Raw genomic sequence first — 25,662 nt, 5'->3', positions numbered from 1 at the left:
AAAAAGTCCTTGAAAGTTCATATCTGAAATAGAATGTCATGAAAAAGATACCTGTGCTACTGCCAAGCATCTTGGACTCAAACTACTCTTGACACCTCGAACTACTCATGTGCTGTACGCCATCTTGACGTGTTTATGAAGCAGTGACTTCATAGTTTCTGGCGGACTCACACCAGTACTTCCTATAATGTAATTCACTAAACAACAGCAGATCTGATAGATGACATTGCTATTATCTGGTGGGGATTTTCTAATGCTCTTTGATGCTCTGAACTAACATGTTTCCCTTGCAGCATGCTTAACAGTCAGAACCTAATGCAGACTATAAGTCTTGTCACCACAGTACTAAAAACCTAACTAGTTTCTGCACTTGCATGTGTAATTAGGACTATCACTCTCTTTAATTGCCCTCTATTAAATAACCCCTTCTCACTTGATCTAGTATTTTTCTTCTGGGACTTTCTACCTGCTGATATTGACAAAGTGCAGCCCTCTCACCAGGCTGACATACAAGGGTTGCAGGAATACCACTTGTGACTGCCATTTCATGCTTCATTACAGCTGTGCATCTCAAATCATAACACTAATTAGCAAACAAGTCTCTTCTTCACCTGCCTGCATGATGCAAAAGAAGATCACTGGCAGGCTGAGCATAGCCAAATTAAAGTACTTTGCCATACGGTTAAATGGTCAGTACAGCAGTCTTATTCTGCCTGTCACAAGTGTACCATTTTGCTCTTGTAAACTCATCATTTTAGATATACGTTAGGATAAGGTTTATCCTGCTCCCATTTTCCCCTAATAGCATCTTTGCAACAGGTAATTTTACACGTGAATTGTTATTAGCTATTGTAAGACAATCAGTACAACAGCTAATTTTCAGTCAGAAGCAGTTAAAATAGGTCCACAAGTATCTCATGTGTGTGCATTCGTATACCAGAGAAGGAAACTAATTCTAATATCTTTAACTTGTCCGCTCACTGGAGACAAATAAGTGATTTTTGCCACATTTGTATATATTAAAAATGCTATCCACCCTGTTACTCCATTCACCCACCCATCCGTACAAGAATCTAAATGTATCCTACAATTTCATATAATTTAATCTCAGCATGGCTGCAGAAAATTACACAAGTTATCACTGCCATTTTTCAGGTTAGTGCTGGGGTACAGAGAGTCTATGACTTGCCTTAGGTAGCAAAGCCAGACTGAGACAGAGATGGGAATAGACCTTAGATTTACAGTCTCATAGCCCAGTGCTCTGGCTGAATAAATCTCTACTTCTGCTATATCCACTGTAGGAAAGACTACACTGCCCTAACCTGCAAAAGGAACCTTCAGGAGAAACAGTATCTGTTAATTATTAGCTCTTACGTGTTTTTTCGCAATGTCTGTGGTTAGAACCTATTTCTGTTATGAGCACTTTCACAAAAGACTATTTCTAGAAGTCTTTTGATCCCATAGTGCCTATGATAAGGATACAAAAAAGGAAACAGATGAATCTAAAATGTCAAATCCTTCCAAAAGCCAAAGACTTATTTTTTCCACTTCAGAAGAAATACCTTCATCTTAGAGCACAGCCAATATATGAACAGTTTCCATGTAGTCCTGGGAAAAAATCATTCCAAGTGAAATCATTGTTGGATTTCTTTTACTGTTTTAAAAAAATGTATAAAGCCCCCACTCCCAGCCAAAACAAACAAACAAAACCAAAAAAAAAAAAACCCTGAAGAAATTACAATTTCCTGCAAAAGTTGAAGACTGAGAAATTTGTCCAGCCTGACAATTACCTCCTCGCTATTTTACATTTGGGAATCCTCACTGTTAGATATGATACGCTAAAGCCAATGGATCTCCAGAGATGGGTGCTTTTGTACCATACACACAGATAGCAAAAGGTAGCGACTGCTTTTACATACCGTACAATCTAAAGAAACAGCTCAACTCCAAAACATGGTAGGAGACTCTAAGCCTCCAAAACATTAATGAAAGGATGATCAGAAGTCCTTTCCAGTAGCCTTTGAAAGGATGCACTAGTTTCTCTGTGGCTCCATCGAGCTCTCTTGCCATACAAAGATGAAGCCATAGCTTTGTCCTTCTCTACACCCTTGATGAGCTGCTACTCTCATCTGTGGCAGGACTCAAATACGCTAATATATCTGCCCTGCCTCAGCACACAAGACGACAGAGGGAAGCGTAGTCTTTTTCGTGACCTCATTAAGACCCCGCACAGCGTAGCACAAGCACTCTATCACAGCGCTGAGGTTGTAGCAAGGGACATTTTCAGGATATTGCCCTGTTGTAACTTTTGGCTGTTGTAAGAGAAAGAAATGTGGTTTCTTAATTTCATGACCCTAAGAATGGTGAAACTGTTAAAACTAAGCAAAAAGTCCCACATTTTAGAAAAAGCAGACATAATTTATGAAGTTATTTTCTAGCCAGAAAAATCCGTTCACTTAGCCATGCGGCTGAAGCGATCGATTATGGTGGCATTTGTTGTCTTTTTCTATTTTCAAATGGAAGGATATCCACATTTGCACACCATGGATGCATTTAAATTTGGAGACACAGCAGTCAGGAAAAAAAAAATTAAGAAAATAAAGGAACCAGGAGTGGGTTCCTTTATTTATGAAGGGAGTCAATCCATAAATCAAATTATTTAAGATAGACTATGCAATCCCTCTCTTATCTGGCTTTTCTCCTTGAAAGCCATTTGAATGAGCAGAAGGTCTTTTTTTATTCCAGTGATATCAAAGAAAAGTAATCCAAAACCCAAGACCACCATTTCACAAGAGTCTTACTACATTCTAACAAGAGAGGATGGGGATTTGCCTGCAAATGAGGCACTTTCAGTCATGTCAGTGGAAGTCAGAAGGGAACTGCAGTTCTCCTGGAGGTCTCTACTTGGCAGCCTGGCCCTGGCTGAGGTGGTTTTCACAGTGAACTCTGTGGAAGTCCCTGGGATGCCATGAAGTACGTTCCTGCCTCCACGCCAGCAGGTCAAACCACACAAAGATGTCTTATGGCCCCAAACCTTTGCATGTTTGTTCCCACTCCCCCTGCTCTGGGTCAGTCTGAACAGCCAGGACAGCAGAGCTGTGGGCCTGGCACTCCACAATATGACCACAACGTGACTATGGAGACCAATAATAGGAAGAGAGGGAGGTTACACTTCTTTGGCCACTTTTATAAACACTTACCTTCCCTATTCACCCCGGTACAACAGCTGGATCTGGCCAAACAGCATTTAAGATGAACAGTCCCACGATCCTGGTGGACCAAAGTGACATTGGGCACTGCTAACTGAGTTTCTTCATTACTTCTCTACTTTGCAGGAATATGTGAATGCATTGTCAGTACATGATAGCAATACCAACTTCACCTTAAAATTTTCAATATGAGAACACCTCCACTGATGTCATACAGGAAGCTATTAATTATCTTCAATGAGTCAATGAGTTGTTCAAGTGGCAAGAGAGCCTGATGCTGGAGGTCTTGCACTGCTCAAGCAGTGTGCAAATAAGAGCAATAGCATTTTACACCTGCAATGCTTCATTTTGCCTGGGGAAAATGGATCCACGGGGAGGTTGAAGAATCAATCCCTGTAAATATGTCTTTGAGACAGATACATTTGGGTTTTTATGCTGAAAAAGCTTGATTTTCATATGCTGTACAAAGTTCAATCCTTCATTCAAAAGTCTTGCTCTACTCACCTGTATCACAAAAATACCAGCTGATGCAGAGCCACCAGAAAAATGACAGTGATTAGATTGCTGACAGATTTGTTCTCTTGAGGAGTTACTCTCCAAATGCTGTAATTGACTCTCTCCTTGAGCTCTCTTTATAGAAAGCCAACTTGTGAGTCTAGATCAAATCTATTGATTATCTTCAGCAATACAATAAATAAAATTCAAAATAAATTGACTGTAAGGGACACGAGTCAAGAAAATAAAAATCTAAATAAAAGACTTCTGTAGCCAATGTCTCTGAATTTCCTGGGGAGGCAAGAGAATTCGGTATAAACTTAAGATTTTGACCAAAACATTTTTGTTTCTAAATTATTTTGTACTCTTTTGGGCTTATTTATGCCATCTCAGAATTGTGTCACTGTCATTGAAGGCTGAAATAAGTTATACAATATTTTGGTGTTACTTACAGTTCCTGGGATGTCTTTAATGAACCAGAATACATTGCAAAGATTTCAGGGAAGCAAGACAGTCCTTCCTATCCACAGATCATTTACCAGGATTATTCAGCATATTCTGAACTTTGAAAATAAAGGGTCATCTTGTGGTTAAAGGAATGGTGCTCAGATGATTTAGCTGATTCTGAGACATGATCATAAATGTCATCGGTTAGACTTAGAGCGTTAAATGGTTCCTAAGGGATTTTAAATCTATGAATATAGAAGAAATTTATATACCAGAAATCTGTAGTAGACCCAATGTTCATTCATTTCTGATGGTCGTATGTAAAGGATACAGTGCAGAACCACTGAAAAATGTATGAGGTTTTTTTATTTTAAAGGAAGTCCACATATGTAACAAATCTATGCTTATATAATGTGGGAAATTATATATAGGCAGAAAAAGTAAAAGTTGCTTTTGTAACCTGTGAAAAGGAATTAAGTTATTTCCTAAAGCAGAATTCATTAATGCCATTGGTGCAACTTACACTCCCAGGCAACTTTGAGACTTTGGAAGCTGAAATATTTCAGGCTTGTTTCTTTAATATTTTTCCATCTTTGTTTCCATTTGTCTGAGCTCACTTTTATTAAAGCCTTTGAAACAGTTTTCCTATGGAAACCTGATTCTAATTTCTTGAAAGCTATCAGTAGGTTCATTCCAGTAGATTGCAGATTTATTTATTTGCAGATCTAGAAGATGAAGGTCTTAACAAAAGCTAAGAATTGATTCATCCTGTGCTGTGCAAGGTACTGACACAGACAAACTCTCTGGGTGCTGGAGGAACGCAGGCTATGCCCCATGCTCTAGCAGCTCCAGCTTACTGCATCTCACCAGGGCGAGTTAAGGATATTGTTTATTCAAGAATTCCCTGCTTTAATTGCACTAAGCATGTTCCTCAACATGGATTTTAATTTAAGTTTTTGCTTGAGTGCTCAAGCTAGCAGCATAGTATATTTTTCAAAATAAAACGTCTATGCAAAAGGTGAGTAGGAAATGTACAGATGTTGCCTTTCAGCCATTAGGTTATGCCGGTGTTTCTCTTCCATTTGCCTGCTGTCCTATAGAGCTTTATCCACTGAAGCAGAAGGGAATAAGACCTATTAGGGCACTCATAAATAAAATCAGCACTACAGTGACTGGACAAGTTGCTGGCAATCCTACAAAATTTCTTTTCCACAATATTTAAGAAATTTTTTATCAAGGGAAAATATTTCAGGACATGAATTCATTTTTTCTGAGGTCAGGAGTATAGGGTTCCCCCCTCCTCCCATCTTTCCAGCCTTGCATTTAATAGCTTCAGCGAATCTGGGACAGGTCCCCAGTGCTCAAGTGCTGTATCCTGATGTAGAGCTGTCTCTGCTGCTTGCCTGTACATTTGTCTCTGAATTGTGCCTCTCATTGTCACTCCTGACTCTAATTACCTCCTTTCCAGGTTATTCTATAACCATCTTCAGTCACAAAGCTCCTATTTTGTTTTTCAAAACTTCCACCGACATCATTGGAACTTAAAAAACCCAGGATGCAATATTAAAAGCGCAACTCCGTAGAAAAATCTCTTTACTGTTTCCAATAAAGTGGTACTTCTCCTTGTTGACTCCAATGACTGACTGTCAGTGAGACTACCTGTAGTCTCACCTATATGGATCTTGTATTTTTGTTTGGTTTTTCTTCTCTCTTTATTCCTCCCCCACCCCCAACAACAACAACATTCTCTGAAGGGGGTAGAAAGCGAGTCCAAATTCTTGACTTTTTTTCCTAGACAAGTTCCTCACGTGGTATTATTTTTAAATAAGAGGTATAAGTAAATGTTTTATTAAAGTACTTTTGCATAAACTAGGAAAAGATAAAGTGGTTAGTTTTACGAAGGAGAATGACAATTTAAATGAAATCCATTTGTTGCTTCTTAGCAGATACCACAAACTTCTTCAGTGCAAACAAGTCTTGGATTTTCCTCACAGAGTATTTCAGTTTACATAATATTTTCTTCCTTTTTTTTTTTTTTTGTCTTCTCTTTTGTCCTTCAATGATTTTTGTATCCTTTCATAAAATTCCCATCTGGACACCCAGAACACCTTACACTGCTTACTCATCAAGTCACACTTCACCAATAATGGTTTTCAACTCAGTCGGTCATGCTGAATTACTGTAAGCCTACAACGTTCATGACTGTGGCATCAAAATATATTTGCTCATTTGTTACATATTTCAGGAAATAAATTAGACTGCTGCATAATGCAATGTAACTGTTTTATGCATCATTGTGTTCTTTATACAGATTGAACTTGTCTGCATACGGAGAGATTTGGGAAGTTAACAGCCTTAGTATCTGAAAGCCTGCAAACTCATTTTTATACACTGAAGTAATGTGAAGTGGCAGGGAGCAGGAAAAGAGAAACTGAGGACAGGTCTAAGTGAAACAGCTCACTTTCTGTGAGCTTCCTGGATCATTAAATGCAGGGTGCAGGGTTTGACTTTTTTTCCTCCTTCTTGTCTGCCTTCTGAAAATGGGAATATGGGGCTTCTTGAATCTGTGGAAACTTAAATTGCTGGAGATCTGCTTTAGTATTTGTGAGGTGACTACTCTAACCACCACGTGACAGTCTCATAGGTTCATTTAACACCGCTATAGCAACCAGTAAATAATTAAACATAGTGCTCTGTCTCAAACTGCAAAGCTAAAGAGACACGGATAATGAGAGGCTCCTTGGGCAAAGGACACAGCTTACATTAAATCATTGTGTTACATTATTTCCTAAGTGGATATTTCTTACTTTCTTTCATTTCAACTGTTCTCTTTTGACTAAAGCATAGACACACATATGGAGACACACGTATGGAACGTACATCATAATGCAGGCGAAATAAGAAAAGCTGATTTCTGCATGCAGAGAGATACTGAGCATTGACACCAGCTGGGGGAAGTTTGAGGGCAGATATGGCAAGGCTGGTTCAGCTGACAGGTGAAAAATATTTTAGTTATGCTATCTAAATTGATTCTGTGCAAAATTAGCTCTGTAGAGGATCCACTGTAAACATGATTCTTTGCTGCTGTGGAAAGACAAGGGCTACATATGTACCTAGAGTAACTCTTTGTATCTGAATTGGCTTCTGTTAAGCTGATGATCCCAACCACAATGATTTGTCTTGTCTACAGAATGAATGGCAGTGATTCAGAAGGAAAGTGCATTTTCGTATGGACTTTGGCTCCATTCTTTGTGCACATGAAATGTAAGTACATAACAGTTACTTTACTTCAAGAGGAAAGTTGGCAACTCATGAATACATAGCTTTCTCCTCAAGGCCATCCAGTGAAGTGCCACTGGTAACATCATTAGAGCTTGCACCAGTCCTGAAAGAAGGGTATCTTCTCTGCGCCTCCCTGGCAGGAGGAGGGTATGGAAAATGGCAACACCTACAATAATGGTTTAAAGAAAATTAAAAAATCAAAGTACAGGACAATTATTAAACAGTTTTCCAGTGGTTTTCACCTCAGCTAGATTGCTAGTACAATAGTGCGAAGAAAGATAGAGTTCAGGGGATCGAGTTCCTAAATACACAGGATGGCAGTAGCAGCATCCCCTTAAAGGCAATGAAGGTTATTGCTTTTTGAGAGCAAGAGAAGTGAGCCACAAAGATCCAGCTGAGATGCTTTTTAAAGAGAAGGTAAAAATAGGAGACAGTTTTTGATGTGCATTTGTCTTCTACATCTAACAAGCTGAATTACACTAGAGTAACAAGTTTAAAAAGAGATCCAATTTTTATTTTTCTAACAACTATCTGCTAAAAACTGTGTAGTTTTCTCTAAAACTTTTGGCTTGCAGGCCCAAATTTTTCATCCAGCAAATCAGAAATAAAAGCAAAACAGAAGTCAGGATAAACCATTTAAAAATGACTTTATAAGGACAAGCTATTAAGGCTTATTGCAGGCTCACACGATTTTGTTAATAGATTATCTGTTTTCCTGCAAGGGATAAAACTTGTCAAATATTTTCAATGGGATGATGTGCTCTGACTATGCCAAGAATCTAGAAAGAGCGTAAGGAAGATTTTTCTTTTTTTTTTTTTTTTTAACAGGGGAATTGGAAAAGGAAAGAAAGATGGACTTGGCATTCAGAGGCACATGCCATTTAGAATCATAGAATAATTTAAGTTGGAAAAGATCTTTAAAATCATCAAGTCCAACCGTTAACCTAACACTGCCAAGTCTACCACTAAACCATGTCCCTAAGTGCCACATCTACACATCTCTTAAATACCTCCAGGGATGGTGACTCAACCACTTCCCTGGGCAGCCTGTTCCAATCTTTGATAACCCTTTCGGTGAAGAAATTTTTCCTAATGTCCAATCTAAACCTCCCCTGGCACAACAGTTCCCTCAGCTGCTCCTCACAAGACTTGTGCTCCAGACCCTTCACCAGCTTCGTTGCCCTTCTCTGGACACGCTCCAGCACCTCCATGTCCTTCTTGTAGTGAGGGGCCCAAAACTGAACACGGTATTCGAGGTGTGGCCTCACCAGTGCTAACTGCCATCATTTGCTACAGTGAACAGAACATAGAATCATAGAATCATAGAATCATACAGGTTGGAAAAGACCTCTAAGATCATCGTGTCCAACCGTCAACTGTGTGCCCTGGGTTTGAGATGCTGAAGGAGGGGCAATGCTGCTGCTGAAGGAACAAAAGCAGCTATCTTAGTTTCTGCATGACAACCAGCAGCATATCCACCACATTAGAATATTGCACCTCTGGAAAAACATGTTATAGTGGTTGCTGACTTCTGTTGTCCTTTAATTTACTTCACCAAAAGTTGACAGATTGATTGTTTAGCATTGGTTATTAACTTTTACAATTCTGGCAGCTGTCATGGACAATCATGTAATTCAGAAACCTTGAATACTTCAGGGTTCTTTTTGTCTTTAAGGGAAGAAAAAAATATATAACTTGCCCTGTAAGCTAATGGCATGCTGACAGTGTGACATCTCAACACGGAGTGCAGGGTATAATGGATGCGACTGGCATTCCTGAACAACGAGATCACTGTCAGAGTGTTGATGTGTCTGAAAAAAAGAAGTCCATCTAAACACACATAAATGGAAGCCATTTTCAGAATTACCTGTCCATCCTGATAATTTATAAGTAAGGCTATCTACTGATGGCAAAAATTGTGTGTCTCCTCTGTTTACAAATGCTATGGCAACCTGAGCCTTGGGGTTTAACTAAACCTGATTTAGTAGACTTGAACTTCAGAAGCAAGTCATTAGACATCTGTTTCTGCAACTCAGAAGGTCTTTAGTATGCTCGATTGCTGTTGATTCTTTTGCTTTTTCAGACATCACAAGAATTCTAACGAGTTGACGGGATGCAGGGGAACATTGCTGAAATGCAGAGATTCACACAGGGAGCTTCCTGCACAACTAGCAACTGCTAGGTATTAACAGCCAAACTGGAAAGGAGGGTATTTCCTCTCAGATTTCATGCCTTGGTCTCACCTTGTTTTTCATTTTCTTTTAATTATTACATAAATTGATTTTTTTTTCCTACTTATTTTCATTTCAGGTGACTCATGGGTGGTTTGTCTTTACTTTTCTGATAGAATACACTGACATGCTGCATGCAATGAAATAAGCAACATGTCAGAAAAAAATAGACTAAGCATGGATGAGAAACCTGAGGGAAAACTTGTCTACTGTGAAGTATTCCCACCAGATATCATCAAACTGTACAATACAAATCTCTTTTATGAGCCTTGTAATGTGAAATATGTTTAAAAAGAAGAGCTAACATTTTCTTACATTAAGATCATATCTAAATCTTGAAGGCTGTGCTCAAGGTATAGGGCTGTCTAGTCACTCAGGTGCCTGGAAAGGAAATCTTGACCACGGTGGGGAACTGTGAAATAAAATGAAAGAAGGAATGAAACATTTAAGATGGTCTTCACTAAAAAATAGAATTAATTCTTCATTTCATTATTAATTCACTAATAAGCATAATTAATTTATTGGCCATTAATGCTGCTACTTGCACTTCCATTAGGTGCTCTGGGTAAAAGCAGAATGTGACTTTCCTATTTGCTACTATAACACATTTCAAACGCTGTAGCCAGACAGTGAACTGCTCTTCAACACTGCTATCCAGATTTATGCCACTGGATTATTTGGTCTCTCTAAACTGCTTGCTGAGGCTGGTAATAACTTAAAAGACAGCATGAATTTCTTTGAACAGGTCGGATATAGGACAGAGGCAAAAAAGAGCACTTGCATTCTAAATACATCCTTTTCTGTATAGGATAGCTGAGGCTGTTTCCGTTTTAAGTGATTTGCTCCCTTTCCACTGCCCCACTGCTTAGAAGACTAGTACCTTACATCAAAATACCTCATGAGCTCTATTTTCACTATTCAAGAGGTGTACAGATTTGTGGAAGACCTATGCACATGGACAAATTTCACACTTAGAAAAGCAAAACACAAACTGCAAATAATGCAGAGAAGTTTGAGAGCCTGCAATCATTTGGCAACATCTTTTCTTGACACTGCTTTTCCATTTTGCAGTATCAGCATTGTTATGGGATGCCACGTGTTCTCCCACTGTTAGAAGGATTTCCATACATGCAGTAGGAGGTGGAAGGAGAGAAATTTCAACCAGACCAAATGTCAGTTTGAAGCTCAAGCATTAACTAGTGCTCCTTCCTTCCCCAGCGAGTGATAAAGCATTCTCAAGCCTGAACTATAGCCATGCAACACTATTTTTCTCTTGCTATTGGAGTATGCTAATACTACACCTCTAGAGTCTTGTCTAAATGAGCTCACTGAAATGCATAAATAATATTGCCTATGATATGTAAGAAAAAAAATCAAGTTCAGTCTCTCTAAGCAATGCTAGCTTGGCAAATCCAATGAGTCAAACAAACAATCAATGAAAAAGGCTGATCTATGTCACTGCAATCAGGGACAAACTGCATCTGAATCAGAAAGCACAATTTTTGCATGGTTACTTTTGAAGGGACAATCTTCACAGGTAATCTTGTGCCATGTCTGCAGAAGAAATCATGAAGAAATGCAGAGAGTGCAGAATTCCATCATCAGAAAGTTTTACAACATAATTTCCTTGAATTACATTAAACACACCTGTCTTTTCCAAGAAACTGTTAAGATCTTTTGAAGGAGGAAGTCTAGCTCATTATTTTAAGTTCCATTTCAAAAGAAAGGAAAGGTATTTTTTGCCACAGCCTAGATGTTCAATAATGAGTGCTGTATTTCAGAAAACCTTAGGGTGTGGCACACAGTTTCATAGCACAAGGGCACTAGGCCACAGTAAGATGAAAAATGTGGGAAAAAAATTGAAAATAAATATCATTTATAAATAGAATGGTGAAATTTTCTTTAAAACTTTGTTGCTGATGTGTGGTGATACATTTCCCCCCTTCCCCTGGGCCACTCTACGATCTCACGAACCCTTGTCAGGCCTTAGCCGTTGTGTAACGAGTTGGGCGGTTGAGCGTCCCTTGACTGAACCAGGCACTCTTGCATGGCTAAGTGGGGAGCGACACTGATCGTATCAGGGACACTGGCTACCTGGTCAAGGTAGGGAACGACAGCAGGGGATAATTCGTCATCTCTGACAGCCCTGAAGCATTCCTTACCTGGATCATAGCTCAAGTGGAACGATACCATGGTTACCGTGGAACAATTCCATAATTACTACCCCGGACCACCTTGAATAGTGGCCAAGATGGAAATTTACTGATGACTAAAGCCAATCATCTTGCAAACCTATAGACAGTGGTCCCAAGCAAGACTCTTTGAGTTCTCCTGGGCCGCAGCGGGCTGTGCCCAGAGCCTCCCTCCGAGTGGGACGCCTCTCAGAGTGCACAAACGCTCGAGTTTGTGACATTCGGAGGACTGTCGGAACCTGGGCTGAAACACTCCTCGGCCGAGACACTCCTCGGGGCTCAACCCTTCGCCTGTTGAGAAATGCCAAGACATTTAACGTGAGTATGTCACAGACTTGAGGGGAATTTTTAACTGGTATCTTTATAGGCCTTTGTCTTTCATGAATTTATCTAGCTATGGGCCCTTGTGTGTGAATAAATCTATAGTGTGTGTGTGTGTATTGGTTTAGGTAACTAACAATAAGCATAATCTGTAATCTAGTAATTGTAGTAAACTTGATTAACTTGCTTTGTAACTGTTAAATTAGTCAATGATTAAGTGCTGTCAAATCTTATGATCTACCTTAAAACTGTAAATGAACTGTAGGTCGCTGCTAAGCATATACAACCCCTTGGGCCTAAACCGTTGACCAGGTCTGAGACGAGGGGTAGATCCAGCCACACCTAGACTTCTCCCTGAGAAGGAGTTTAGAAAGCAAGGGGGTCTACTCTGAACCTCGTGACTCAACGGGAGGGTCTTCCTTACCCCTTTTGTTCTTGGTCTTTCTATAAATCATTGCAACATAATTCTGACACAATTTTCCCTGTGTATACTTAATCCATGTAATGAGTAATAGAGTGAACCTTGCCATCGAATTCTGTTAAGTCGCACTTTTACAATTTCTGTTAAAATCACCTTTTGCTGATACCTTTGCCAGTGATTCTTTAAGCGGCCTCAAAACCACTCATTCGCAACAAATTGGCGTACTCGGCAGGATCCTAAATCAGTATTTTGCGACATGGTGAGAGCTATTTTATAATTGCAGCATACATCTTTTTACTATGTTGCATCAGGTATCAAAAGGCAAAGTTAGAGGCCAGATGATAGTTGTCAGGTGAGCTTAATCTGTCTTTCACTATCTGGCTCAACTCTGTTTCTTTATGACATAAAGGCATTTGAAAAATCTGACTGTAAACATTTGACATAATATCTAAAATGACAGACTAAAATTGCTTGTGCTTGTTTTCCAGCTTCTGTTTGAATGCACAAATCTTTAAGAAATAAGAGAAGACTGCTTTCCCCAAGGATTTTCTTCAAGTGTTGCTGTTATGCTACGACAGATTGCAAAAAGATGGAAGAGAAACTGGATTCCTCCCAGGACCAAGACCATTAATGAGACAGGGAAGGATTCACCTTTAAGTCACTTTTTGAAATATCACACAAGATCAGTGCTCAAGTTTTTCTACAAACTGATGCTCATTCCCTAACCTTTGTGAAATGAGGTGCTGGCTCAGCCCAGCAAGGTGCTTTGACATGCATCACCTAACTTTTGATAGAGAGTCCAACTCCCATTGCTCACTTGCCTGCTTTCAAGGGGTGCCTTCGTCCCCCTTCTAGACTAGAGCCCTGCTGCACACTGTGGTCACAGGTGACGTGCTTTCTGTGTAGTCTTATGAAAGAAATAACGTGAAATGTTCATCCAAACCCGCTGCAAATGTAAGTTAGCCCTCAAAATATGCAAAGATAGCACACAGCTACAATTCCAACGCATGATTGTAAACACATCTGATGCCAGCACTGCCATCCTACAGAGCTTTGCCCTTTTGAACCATCCTTTCCTTCATAGTAAATCCATATCTAGATTAGATTAATTGTAGCTCTCTGGAGACTAGGCCTGAGATGTTGATGGAATATGTTGTCTGTTCTGCAGATGAATATCAGTTTGAAGATTCTGGACTTCTGCTAGCATACTTTCTCAATTATTGAATCAAAAGTGTAGTCTAGAAGAATAGCATTGTCGTAGGCAGCACTGTCAATCCAGTGTCCCCTGTTACAAAGACTGTTTTCATCTGCTTACAAAGTACCAGCTGATATACAATCCTTTTTAAGTAGTGGCAGATCATACTAGCAGTCCTGGAAAGGACTACAAAAACATGTGTTGCCCATACATGGGCAAAAAGGAGGAAAACATGCTTTGCACCTATTCCCCGCTTGAAACAAATGAAAATGTAAAGGGTGTAAGAGCATAAATGGAAAAGGGAGTAGGAAAAATCATGAAGGAAAAAAGAATTAATAAGATGACAATGTAGCAATAATATAATGACAAAGGAGACAAAATGAGGAGCCAGAGGGAGTTGAAATATGAGAAGTTAGCAAGCAAGAACTAAAAAGATGGACAAGAGAAGACAAGCAGCAATCAGGTAGGAGACGGGACCCCACCAGAAAAACACAAGTGTGTAAACACGGGATGATTTTAACTTAGAGTTAGAAACTGAGTTCCAGACTTTTCTGTTCCCATGTTCAGCAGGTAGGCACGGAGCCCATAGGCTACCTGCATTTCTCCAGTGATGATGAGTCCACGAGATCCACTCTGGTTATCTTGTGTATTACCAGCTTTGTATCATTAAACTGATAATCATAGCTGGAGAGGTCAATAGAATCTACAGAATTTGGAGAATTTTTTATGTGAGATGAAATTATGGATAAGTTTAGGAAATCGTATTAAAGTACAAGCTGGAAAAGAATGTTAAAGCTGCTAAGTCAAGCTTTCAGAGGATACCATATATCTCCAGCTTGTAAATTACAAAATAGTATTTATTTATATGATCGTATAGTGTTTTTCTCTTCCATTTTATCCATATCTCCTGTAGAAGCCACGTGTGCTTTTTTCAACATAATGATAGAACATTCAAACAAAAAAAATCCTTTCCTGGGTCACAAGGACAATCTGTCATGCCGAGTGTTGTACACGCCACAGTGCAGTAAGATAAGCAGTGTAAGGAAAGTATATGAGCCTGGTCACCTTCTGGTTCCCTTTGCTTCATCCTCCCCCAGTTTGTTGGTGCATTAGGGATATTTGAGGGCACATTCCTGCTTTTCTATTTAATATTCATGTATGGACTTGCTGTCCACAGGGTGGAATAGACATCTGGAAGTCATCTATCTCTGTCTGAGGACAGGATTAGCTATCCTTGACAGATACATATCCAACATATTCAAAAAAATCCCTAGTGAGGAGCTCTCCTGTGCCTTTTCTAATGTGATCTACTTGGTCTGCTTACCTTCAGAAATCTTTCCCTGATATTTAACCTCTCCCTCCTTTTTTGTAATTTAAGCCATTATTTCTTAACCTTCACACCATCAATGCAGAAGTAAACTTTTCTACCTTTCCCAGCAGCCCTCTGGAAGTAATTTGCAGCAAGCTAAATACACTGTCATAACACAATAGTTGAAGTGAGCATCAGCAACAAAAAATACTATGCTTTAAGCTGTCTGCACCATGGGTACTCTGGCTATACCTACATGAATATACCAGGGACCATTCTCTGGCACTGGGGCCAACTGGGATGGAATGGCCTGTGTGTGTTAAACACTCACTCTCCAAAGTAGGATGGCCATCAGCTAAAACCACTCTGGCTGCTACTGTAATATCTGAACAGCATAGGTTGTCATGTTACTTGCCCTGACATGGTTTAATTTGCTATATATAGTTTAACCTATGCAAATCAAAATAAGATAAGGAGCCAAGCATTGATACAGTGTTGCAGTATTGAAGTATTGCAATCCTTTATTTTTTGTTTACTTTATTAATTACAGAAAGCTACTCGTTCACATACTGGGCCTTTAAGGACCTCATGGAATAAAATAGCATTAATGCATATGCACAAATGTAAGTCTTGATTTGTAAGCTTTCTTTTCTTCCCCTCCATTACCCATAACAAAGCTCTTATCTGTGCTTTCAGTCTCCCTCTATTTTTCAACTCCTTGTTTTCCATCACTTTCCAGTTCCAACCTCATATAATTTTTATTTCTTATTTTGCAGCATTTCTAAGAATTGACCTTTTATCTGACCTTTCTGCTGAATCCACGTCACACACCTTTGCCTACATAACTTTCACAATGGACTTTTGACCCTTTGATGTCTTCTGACCATTCTGATGAAACGCAGCAGCATATATGATCTCTCCCCACCCAGCAATGTCACCTCACTCTTTGCACCTGTCATTAGCCTTAATGCCTTGTTTATCCAGGCTGAATATTTTTTTCAACCTGGGCACAGTTTTCTTGCTGAACACAGATCCAGTTTCTCCCAGCACCCTCTTTCAGTGTGTCCAGTTCCAGTGACACAGGAGTCTTTGTATATAGCTCTTTTTTCTGTTTGTTTTGTTAAGTATTTCCTCCTCCATGCTCGCAGCAAAGCCCCTTTCCCATTATATCAGTTGGTAGTCCTTTATTTCTTCACTATGGTTTTCCATTCACTTGCTCTACCAACAGCAATTTCCTTTCCCAATCGCCAGATAATATTTATGCATTCAAATCTGTGAACAATAATAGAAATATCCCATTTCAGAAACAGAGAGGCCAAATAGCCAAAATTAAGCTGTTTTGCTTGATGGGAACTGCTTTCTGTACTGTCTTGTCCTTCAATACAATCTCAGCCCTAGTTTAGTTTTTCTCACTGAGCAAAGAGTTTGTCTATCAACTGATAACATGAAAGGTTAAAACTTTTCATATCCAGCCTAGATAGTACCTTATAAGCAGTCCCTTGGCTAGGAAGAAAACATCAATAGAAATACAATTTATCTTCCACTCATCACCCAGAGGCGTTCTCAAGCACTTTGGAAGCAGATCTGGCGTTCGCACGCGGGCAGAGCACCAGCATGCAGCCTCAGCACCAGGCAGTGCAAGCGTGCCCAGTTAAAGCGTGTGTCTGTATGGGGAGGGATTTGGCAGACACAGACACTTATGCAGCTCTGCAGAGCTAGGTACACATCCCTAGTTTAAATCTAAACCCTAAACTCCTGCAGAAAATTTTAGTCGGAGTAGAAGTCAAAGGAATTCTTCCCCCGCCCAGTACCTGGACTGTTGTAGTGTTTGTAAGCAAAGGTCCCTGAATAGTCTTATTTGATGGACTCTCCTAACCCGTGGCCCCCTCTTCAATGCCCTCTGTGCTCAAACCCACTGAGCTCAGGAGCCCAGCTGGCACTTAGCACTCCATTTCCTTATCAGGCCCGAGGCAGCATGGGCATTTCTTCTCATCACTTACACAGATTTAAGCAAACAGGATCATATTCCACTTTCATGTTTCCTCCCTAACGCAAGAGTTATTTCATTCACACTCTTCTGTGTCCACTTTGGAAGATTTCACAGGCCAAAATACTTTTACGCATCAAAGCAAAACTCTCAAGGCTCCTCTTAAATAACTCTACAAGCATAAAACAGACAACCATATTATGCCACTAGAAGAACACTTTTTTCTGTACTAAGTTTTCTGAAGATGAACATAGTTTCAGATGTATTTTATCTTTTGTTTCTTGCAAGATCTAGGAGCACAGACAGATTACGATGCAGAAAATGCAGGAAAAGCTTCTCTTGGCTGATTAGGTTAATAAGGCACTATTAGGTATGAGGAGGAGATTGATCCAGAGGAATCAATTGTGCTCGAAAAGGTTATATATGTTTTCAGAAAGAAAATAGAAGGAGGAGGGGAAATCACAACACAGGCAAAAATAGCTTTCGATAAGCTGCCCTTGGTTGCCATGGTTCCTTACTTGTCCTGTCAATAATAATCATGAATAATAATATCTATATGAGAGTCAGACATAATCACACTGCTTATTGCTACCCTCACAAACATACAGAAATTGTTACTCCCACACTATATTGAACCTTTCTTTCTCCCTGAACAGAGCATGATGCCAAACTGTGGGACCATTTCAAACAGGTCTTGAAGTTCCCAAACACCTTGGGACCTCAGAGCATAGAATCATAGAATCATAGAATCATACAGGTTGGAAAAGACCTCTAAGATCATCGTGTCCAACCGTCAACCCAACACACCATGCCCACTACACCATGTCCCTAAGGGCCTCATCTACACGTCTTTTAAATACCTTCAGGGATGGTGACTCAACCACTTCCCTGGGCAGCCTGTTCCAAGGCCTGACCACTCTTTCAGTAAAGAAATTTCTCCTAATGTTCAATCTAAACCTCCCTTGGTGCAACTTGAGGCCATTTCCTCTTGTCCTAAAGCATGATGCTATGGGCTTCCTTTTCCCCTGTACTCAATGACGTTCTTGCTCTTTCCTTCAGAGGCCACATCATGTCTCCCACATGGTATGTGTCCCCACTCAGGGCTGCATCCCCAGTCCTCTTCCACGGGCTCTCCAGAGACGTTCTCCGCAAGGGTGCAAGTCTGGGTTCCCTCCTACCTGCCTGATGTAGCAGAGGCGTAGAAAGAACAAGGAAGGAAAATGGTTGAAAATTGTCCCTGTAAGGTATGGCAGGACAAAGCAGAGCAAGAGTATGAATATTTCTTTGTGGTTCTAATGAAGGAAAGCTGTGCTTTCCTTCCAACTAACTGCCTTCTGGCTCTTTTCTATGGCAGAAGCAAAGGCCATGGACACAGCAAATGTCCTTTTTTTGGGGGGCAAACACCTGAGGTCTTCACACTTGGTCAGATATTGATCTCTACCTGCATTGCAGTGGATCCACATCAAGTCATACAGTGGCATTCCTGAGAACAAGTACTTAACTGCTAGATTTTAATTGTTTCAGAAATTAATAGACACACCAAATCCACTTGCTTAGTTGCAGGAAATGGTTTAAGAGTAATCTAAGGCTCAATTCCTTTCCTTCACCCCACCCCACCCCACCCCCCTTCAATTTCTCTCAGCTTTCTACATATAGGTTTAGCAGGTGTGACCTCAAAAGCAGGTGTTACTGTTCAGCAGTATCTTGCCTTTGGCATAAGCTCACATTTTCCACTGAGGATGCAGAAGTCACTGCATTGCAAGCAAGTGGTAGTATCTTGAAGCTTGGAGAAGCAGAGCAGGCAGGTACATACCTACCAAAGGTACTTCTTTTTGAATGTCAAATCATCCATTCTTTTTTCATTCACATTTTATTAAGAAAATAAATAAGCACCCATGGACTATGTTTACCTCCTGAAAATATTTAATTTTTAATTATATTTTATATTCAAATAATTAAACATAAAGTTAAAAATTAACTTTGTAGCCATTATAATGAATAGCAAATTAACAAATACTGTAATCATGCATATTATTGTAATTTTATTCAATAGTCCTCTTGTCCAAATCTCATATTGAATTTCCTGATTACATGCAAGTTTTTCCAATGATGAAGGTTGTTCTAATAAGAGGTACTGTCTTGATCTGCATGTTTCCTCCATGACATCCTTAGACACTAGCACAGCTGTGTCTGTTATTGCTACAGACCCTTTCTTCCCCTGTACCAGAGGGCCAAAGAACTCCAGGTTGTTCTGCAAAGATCGTGAAAAGATTTGTAAGGCAAGATGCCAACGGAATACAGGAAGACTTGACTACAATGCCCAAGCTAGCAAATGTTTTCTATAGTAATTTTAGATGAGTTTGGGATTTTCCAGAGTAACTTGTGATATTTGGTTGTCTGTTTTCCAATTTCCCTTTTTTTGGAAATCTTTAATAATTTTATCCCCTGAGAGCAATGTGCTTTAAGGTAACTAAAGTTTAGGCATTTGCAAAATTAAAATGCGCCCCTTTCCAGTTATGTTCTGAAAGAGTAGGCTCTCCACATTTTACACCATGTAGAACAAGGAATGATTTTAGTAGAATAGGAAAGCAAAAACTGAGACAATACTCAAACATTATGGATGCAGCAACTCAAAGCCTTTGATTCTGAACAGATTTTAGACATTGTCTCTTGCACTTTTATGAGAGGAGATGGGAGGAGAGATAGAAGCAGCAAAATATTGGGATAGAACAAACGTGATCTGTTCTGCTTATGTTTTAACAACATAACCACTCTCATGCTGATTTATATACTTTCTTAATTTGCAAGATGTGTTGAAAGTGACAGTCAGCCACTGTTCTCAGACAGCACAGGAACATCTACCTCTATAGGAACTTGGATCTATAGTCAGTCCCATTTTTTGCTACTCACTACATTCTCCATTATATTTAGTTTCATTATGATTACTCTAATTACAATAGTAATAATTAATAGTTGACTTTATAGCTTGCTTGCAAAGTACCCTGGGGAATGCAATGTAAAATAATAAACACAAACACAGCATAGAAGCATATTCTTTGAAATTCGTAATCAGAGGGAAATTATGCATAATTTAGTATTTGAAGTTTATTATTAGAAAGATGAGATCACCAACTTTTTTTCCAGATCATAGAGCCCTTACTTCAGGAACATAAATGCTAGATACGCACTCAACTAGATGTGAAATTCTTGAGCAACACTGAAGATGATCTTTCCCCACAGCTGGTAAGAGAACATCATCACATGCACTCTGATGCAAAAAGAGCTGTTCCTCTTTGTTTTTCCAGATGAAGAACTTGACTTTACCTACCTGTTTTCTAATTGTCAACAAATGCTGAAAAATAACTTTCTTTCCAATGAGTCTGTTCTAAAAACTCAACTTCTAAGATATTCTGTAACCTGATTTTCAACACAAGGGTTAGTTCTTTTTGAGAAAGTTTTTTATATTTCATGTATTTTTCTAATTCCAGCAAGTTTTCTTTTCACATATCTGAAAAAGCCGTATGTCAGAACTACTTGAAAAAGAGAGGACAACACAAGTGGACACCAGATAACCTGTCAATGTCCATATTTCTGCCCTTTGACTTTATCTATTCCGATATAGCATTTTACTGTTTGTATATGACACAGGTAGGGTTTTTTTTATACTGTGAAACAGAATTCTTCACTCTGTCACCTTAAATTGTTACTGTACAGATATGGTTTGTTAAGATCTTTAAGGCCTTATTCTACCAAATATTTTATGCTCCACTTACAGCAAAGGAGCTTACTGGAGAACAAGTGGTTGCATAGTACACATCACATATCAAATTGCACCTACCATTCCGCTTTATCAGATTTTTTTAAAGCCATAGTCATCTATACTGTAGACTTCTTGTTGGTAGTTTGTTTCTGACCTTGCACTGGCAGAAAAGTCTTACAAATAAAAATCTGTCCAATATGTTGTTATTGCCGTGTTATTGCTAATATATCACCACTTCACACATCTGATGCCATTGTGTGTGCTCTTTTTGCATTGCAATTGACTGTCAGATGGAAAGCTATACAGCCATTAAATGTTTTTCTTGGCAATCAATCTTCAGCAAAGAAAAGACTGTGGTATTTCTGTTATAACTGAATTTATAGGAACCATCAGCTGCCACAAGTAGTTGTGACAGCACCACACAATATACCAGCAACGCTCATTGGTAAACTGGGTACCTTGATGATTATGTTATTTTTCTCCTGCAGCAGACATTTCAGGTTATGCACTATGAGGAATAAATACTTTGAAGGGGATGAGGAAAGCACAAGATTACCCTCAGGAAGATTACAGAAAGCAAATACATGTTATTGTAATAATTTTTAATTATAATTCACATTTCTGTGGCACAAGCCTGCACTGCTTGCTAGAAAACACTCTTTCTGTTAGCAGGTGTTGATCCTACAGACTCACCAAGGATAACAATTTTTCCCATACTACTTGTATGCAACAAATTCAGATCCTAAATAATTTCTTTCTACTAAATCTAGTGTTACAAAGAAATGTTGGAAAAAATTGTGTAGAAACTTATTTTCTTTATTTATATAAACTTCAAATTGGGTATACAGGCATCAGACCAAGACAGTAAAACAGCAGCTCACAGATAGAATGAAACACAGGAAAAAACGTAGGGCTCTTCCACAAGTGATTTGCATGTGTCCCTCATGTAATACTTCAACTTGGTATAAAATTTTAAATACTAAATACTTAAACTGCACAAAATTTAGATCAGAGAGAGACTTTGGAAAAAATGTGAATAATTTGCTAATCATGGAGTCAAGATTATGACACTCACACAGCAAAGGGGGCATATTTATTTGTGTCCCTTTGGTAGTGAATGTTTTTCTACCTCTAGAAACTAAGACAGCATTAACAGCAAACCTTGTGCATGCTCTTCCTCATGACTTTCATGCATAGTGCACAGAAAGCAAGCTACCATCTTCTGGCAAACATGTAAATACGTTTGGAACACATGAGAAGAAAATTAAATACAGGAGATTTTTTGGACATTCAGAAAAAATCCTAAATTCACTATTGTGTACAACCTTAGGCGTATGGCTTCAAAACAATCAGCTGATCTGAGCTTTGATCAGGAGAGTCACCTGTTGCAAAACAGCTTCATTTTTGTAGCATGCAGGTTAAACCGCAGCAGGACACTTTTCCAGTAAAATGCTGGTGAATCAGCACCACTATGAAATGCAGCTGGTTGTACTGCATCTCAGCAACAATGAGAGGCATTTACATGAGCAATAAATTCCAAAAAATAAAAGAAAAAAATACACTTATTGCAGAAGACTGGCTTTCTGTCACACCTCACAACATGGGACTTTAGATTCTTGAGGGATCACACTGCATAAGGAAGTATAAGAAATATGCAGCAGGAATAGTGTGGAAATCTTACTAGATACCACTCTGTTGTCTTATGTCCTGATAGAAGAGGATTAATATCCTTTTCTAAAAAGCTATCGTCATACCCTTAATACCTATATACCTGTACTGATTGCTTCAACAGAGGCTTTGGCCTTAATTTCCTGTGGTAATGGTTCCCTTCTTTAGTTGCGTACTGTATGGAGATGTGTTGGCTTTTATCACGCTGGAATTTCCTGTTTTTCATCTAACAGTCTTTCACCTTTTTTGTGCATAGCAAGAGCAGAAGAAATGAAGCTCCTACTTTCTTTTCACCATGTCATTTGTCATTTTATATGTATTTTTTCAGGCTTGTCATTGGGTTTTTTTCAAAATAATCAATCCTAATCTAAAACTCCTCTCTGGCTGTTTTCATTGACTCATTTTTCACCTTCTTTGACATCCACAAATCTACTCCAATTCTGCTATATTATTTTGCAGGTGGAAAAGCAGCAGCAAATACATGCACAAAGACTGCACCACTGATTTATCTAACATCACTGAGTTTATCTAATGTGCCCCTTTTTCTTGTACTCAAAGATTTTTCTCTCGTACACCCATTGGAAGATATACGTAGTATTAATGCTCATATAAAACCCAAGGTCTCCAGCTGAACTCCTAACACTCAAACACACAGGAAGAGGGAGCCCTTTGCCCAAAAGCTGGGAAGGGGAAAACAAGGGATCAATTGATTTACTAACATTGCCAGGCTAGGTTACAGTACACTATACATTAGATTTCAATAACGCTTAAATATGTTCCATGTACCTACATGATTGCTAGCATGGCTGCATATTTCTGGGATACTGTAGATGGAACTAGCAAGCACAACCCTTAGGATGTTCCTAATGACAAGAAATTGAAATTAAACAGTGTATTATACCAGATACATAAAAATATATTTATATTGTGTTATGCAGTTAAAGCTTTACCATATTTAATGTCCTATTGTGTAACATCATTAGATATTGATTTTATAGGTAAGGTGACTGCAAGCTTTATTAGCAAGTAGATTGATGAAAATAATTGTTTAGGACTGACGTTGGGCTGTTAGTGCTCAAGATCATAACAAAATAATTACATAAAAGTGATCTTGATGAACTCTGTGAGATGTGAAGACATCACAATGAAAAAAAGATTGTCTATGAATCTGGGGTATTTGATCACCTTACATTCATCATGTTTTCTATGGGAAAAAAAGTTAATGTGAAACAAAAGGAATGCAGAAAACTCAAGAATGACTGGAGGCAGGGAAAGCACTTGACAAGGTAAAAAGTCATATCCAATGACATATGCCCAAATTCCAAAGAGGATAAATCAGCAGAAGTAGACAAGAAAGTAAGAAAAGTCTGATTAAATATTGCAATTTCTAAATTAAGCTACATAGGATAAATGCAAAGGAACACACAAGACCATCAGGAAGCTTGGATTCCTATAGCTCCACTGTAAAGCCTTGAATGCTGCAGTTACACAAGCATCAGCGCAGTTCTCTCCTGTATTTAGTCAAAATCCTTTCTAAAGGCCAAATTCAGACAAAGGTAAATGGCTTGATTTGATAATCAAAGCTTTTAGTGATTTGCCTGTCTGCCCAAAGCACGTGCACATGTGTCATTATGCTAGCAGTGTGGAGATATTGAGAGGCAGAAACAGAAAGTTAGAGAGACTTCTAACAAAGTTGCCCTTTAAGCCTTTGAATATCTCTCTCCCAAGGATTTTTTTAGAGCTGAAGAAGTGGTGAGACTCAGTGTAAGAAGCTTATTATATTGCAGTGTTACAAACAGTATTTCAAAGCTTTGCTTCTCCTAGTTCAATTTTATAACAGTTAAGATCTGAGTCTTTGACATTAATACAGATATTCTTGTGTGCTCAAAACAGTATGTAACATGTAAGATACTTCTATCAATTCATCCGTTAAGCTATCATGATTTCAGGTAGTGATGTGCTGGTCTATAAACGTTTCCTCAAGGGATGATGAAAAGTTACAGTTTTCTGGGAGATTACCTAACATACTAACTCACTCAAGAGTGTTCACAACCCAAAGTAATTGCTATGGAGAGGTGGCTACTGTTTAGGCTGCCAAAGAGCAGCTGAAAATTGAGTTACATCACTTGACAAAAGAGAATAATAACAATAATGCTACCCTAATCCTGATATTGACATATATAAGTTCACAAGGTGATGTGTGACATGTTATCTTCAGAAACAGTACTTTAAACATCCTCTCCACACGAGAATTTAACAAATACCTAAAAATCAGCAAATATATTCACTGTACCTATTTCACAAACACTATATATTTCATATCCTACATAGAAATTAACAGGTTTCTCTACATTATCAACGTAAGCCATCTTTGAATATTGACCTCTTCATCCATCCTCTCCATCCAGACTTACAACAACTCACATACCAGTGAAGCGGCGGGGGTCTCAGCTATGGGGGGTGAAGCAGCACCTCTCACCCAGGGAGCCCATGAGTCCATGGGAAGACAAGAGTTGTCACACGCTGCAGTAGGAGCATGCACAGCTGTGGCACTTGGTAGGTCTGGTCTGTTGGTGAAGTGAGCCCTATGAAAAAGCTCGCCCATGTTTTTTTCACATCTCAGGTCCGAACCCTCTTACAGCATCAGATGGGTGCTGCCAGAGGTACCACAAGGTCTCCTTGCTAGTGTTTGATGGCCAGAGTATTGGACCCTTCTGTGGCAATCCTGGAGCAGAAGATAGACTCGCAGGTCTCTCCAGTTCCTAACCTAACATCGCAGGCCAGCTTGTGATCTCAGACATCTTCAATCACGTGTTGAAGTGTTTATTCTTCCATGACAAGTGTGCTGAAGTCTTTCAACAAGATGTGTCTAAGATGGTGAAAGCACAAAATAGCAGGCAGAACTGGCAAATGTGTGCAAAGCCAGACAGAAGGATTGCATGAAGCCTGCAGCGTGTCTTATTCAAGCTAGAGCAGACAACTCTTATATCACTTCCTTCAGAAGACTTCACACTTGAATTTTGATTTATATTATCTTATATTTCAGTGTAAAGAGAACATATGGAAGTGATCAAACTTATGAAATACTGTATTATCTATATCAGAAGCTTTCCATTTCCTTAATCTGTATATTTCTAAGTTCTTG

Source organism: Calonectris borealis, chromosome 1 (genome assembly GCF_964195595.1).
Source record: "Calonectris borealis chromosome 1, bCalBor7.hap1.2, whole genome shotgun sequence".
Taxonomy (NCBI): domain Eukaryota; kingdom Metazoa; phylum Chordata; class Aves; order Procellariiformes; family Procellariidae; genus Calonectris; species Calonectris borealis.
The sequence above is the reverse complement of the archived record's forward strand: the minus strand, read 5'-3'. Positions refer to the sequence as shown.